This window comes from Aulonocara stuartgranti (genome assembly GCF_965226115.1).
Source record: "Aulonocara stuartgranti genome assembly, chromosome: 2".
NCBI lineage: Eukaryota > Metazoa > Chordata > Actinopteri > Cichliformes > Cichlidae > Aulonocara > Aulonocara stuartgranti.
In genome coordinates, this window is record NC_138940.1 from 8,021,220 (window position 1) to 8,024,175 (window position 2,956).

A 2,956-nucleotide genomic window follows, 5' to 3' on the forward strand; every position below is an offset into this window, starting at 1 on the left:
TCCCATCAGAACTGAAGAAATTGAAATCTACTACTATTTTCCAATAGCTAGAGGGCATTTTGTTTTCATGATTAAAGTCTTGTCAATTAAGATATTTATCTTGGAATGTTTCAGTGCTTTTAGCTAAATTTGGAGCCCTCCTACGGCCTATTGGCTACTACTACGCTTTGGAAATTGCTCCCAAGCACCTGCAATGTTGGCACATTCAGAATCCCTACTCTATTAAAAAGTTTTTTTTCCCCGAATGCTCATAACAGCTAAATATTTATAGAAAGTCACTGTGCCAAAGTAACCGACTACATTTTCTAAATAAGCCCCATTCGAAAATAAGGTCCAGATGTTTCACGTTTTTGGTGCACGATGCAGACGGCTGTGAGGAGTCAGTGTGTGTTTTCACCATTTCCATGACAGGAGTACGATGATGGTTCTCTTAGTAATTTCAAGGCAACCCCAGTGCTCCACTTCCTGGAAGTAAAACAAAACTATGTTGTAGCCTGCATCATCCAGTGAGTCAACTAAACAGTCTGGAGGGATATCTTTGAGAGAGTCCAGACACAGTCATTCCTTCTTCCTCTCACTTCCATGACTGTTCAGTTTGCTCACTGGCAGCACACTGGGTCCAGAGCGGAACATCCTTTCTGGTCTGTTCCAGTATGGTGTTATGTTGCAGGATAACTCCCAAACATTTTAGTAAAATAAACAATTGTCGGAACTGACTCAGTAAATGAATAAAACTTTGCCACCTCTTTGCCAGTTTTCAAGTTGGATTCAGGAAACAGACACCTCTCCAATTTTAAGATGAAAAAACTTTCCTGTCACCTGATCCACCTGGATGCTGCAATAGGTGTAGGCTGCTGGGAGATCCTGTCTTTCTCCTCTCACCCCAACCGGTCATGGCAGATGGCCCCCCCTTTCCTGACCCTGGTTTTGCTGGAGGTTTTCTTCCTGTTAAAAGGGATTTTTTCCTTCCCACTATCGCCAAAGTGGTTGCTCATAGGGGGTCATGTGATTGTTGGGTTTTCTCTGTTTTCTTTTTATTATTGTAGGGACTTACATTATAAAGCACCTTGAGGGAAGTATTGTTGTGATTTGGTGCTGTATAAATAAAAATGAATTGAATTGGTTGCTGAGCAGTCTGTAGGCCTGTGTAACTGAGGCCTATCCTAATCCTCAATTTTGTGGACTGTTTTGGGAATATTGTTGTGCCATCTTTGTGAATCACTGAAACACCAGCAATGTGTCCATCTCTGTAAGGGGCTTTCCTGACTTTGCACTTCTGGCAGTAGATAGCTGTAAGTAATTGCTGATACTCAAGAAGAGCAAAAATTCTAGAAAAAGGTGGGTTTTTTTAATCTCCCCAGTTCAACTTCTGTCACTGTGCTTATTGTACTTCCCATAAAAACTTTAAGTCTTTGACAACATACAGGAAGATCCTTTCCAAAAATGCGCAGACTAAACATACACATACCTCAGCGGAATGGGTTAAAGTGAGTATAAACAAAGCTAAATGCAAGCTTTGAAGCCTGCCTTGCTGATATTGATATCATTGCAGCACCTGATATTAAAAGAATTCCTGCCAGATGACTAGGGAAAAAAACTGATCTCACTCTTCTCTGCCTTCAGGCCAGGGTTCTTAGCTTTCCTTTTGTCTCAACGAGGATACGGACAAGTCTGTCATTTGACCGTCTCTCTCTGCTGTGTACACTTCAGATGTAGCCCTGACACACTATGAATCATCTGTTAGGAAACTAGGTTAGAGCACAATAGGCTCTTCATAAAGTAAGGCAAGGCGGGTAGTAAAGCTGGAGAGAACATATGCATGGGAGCCATCTTGGAATCCTTGGAAAGGCTGGATAAGAGCCCAGTTTGTTTTTCTTTTCGCTCTGTTAATTTTAAAATTCACTTTACAGTAAGATTAATTTTAAGGTTGAGCAATAAAATCAGTGCAAAGTATGTTGGGAAGGCTGTTAAATGGGAACTTCAGCACTAAAAATTACCACAGTTTTTCAGTATTTACATTCGCTATATTAAAAAACAATATCCCTTTACATAGCAGAGAGCCTTTTCTCAACATGTATTATTAAAAATAAGATCAATATTGACACTGTAGGCTTATAGTCGAGAGAAGCTGGGAATGTTGCCTAAATATTTTAACAACCTCTCTTCAATATATACCACTTTTCCCCCATGAGCTTCACCTACGTGTTTCAGGCCTTCTGTAATATGGACCTTTGGCTGTGCTCTGTGTCCAGTCTACCTTACAGCAAGGAAATTAAATGTTAAATATTTACCATTCTCCTGGTATGTGACCCCACAGATTCCGACTGTGATGGGTAGCAGCTACATTCCTCCCACAGGAAGTTTATCCTTGCTCCTTTCTTTTTTTTCACTCCTTGCTGTCCTGCATTGCTTTTGAACATAGCCAGTGACTAAGGCATCAGCCTAAATCTCTGTCATGAAATACACTAACATGTCACATGTGCCACTGCAGTCTGCTGTGAGGCTTTCCAGGACTAACAGGAACTTTTCAGGGCCTGTCACAGAGGAGGTAAAGTCCTTCCAGCTCTGTTCCACCAGATATCAGAGCTATTTGATTTCAGCCGTTCTTTTTTAAAGCCAACAATGCAAACAGTGTATGATGTTTTGACTTCCTAAAGCATTCATGTGGCATAAAGGTAGAGATAAATTTTTTATCTTTCTGACTAATCTTCAGAAACAAACAAAAGTGACTCACAAAGTTCTCAAAGTTAGTAGCAACCTATAGGCTTAATCCTGCTCTTTCTAAGAAAACAAACAGACTCTATTTTTCATTAAGACATCTGTGTAGATTGTGTTTTTGTACAGGCGTCTTAAGATCCCACCACAGAATTGCATCAAGGTCAGGTCTGGATTTTGGAGTCTCTACATCACCTTGATTTTTCAACCATCCTGTTGTGGGAGTGTTGCTGTGCTCACT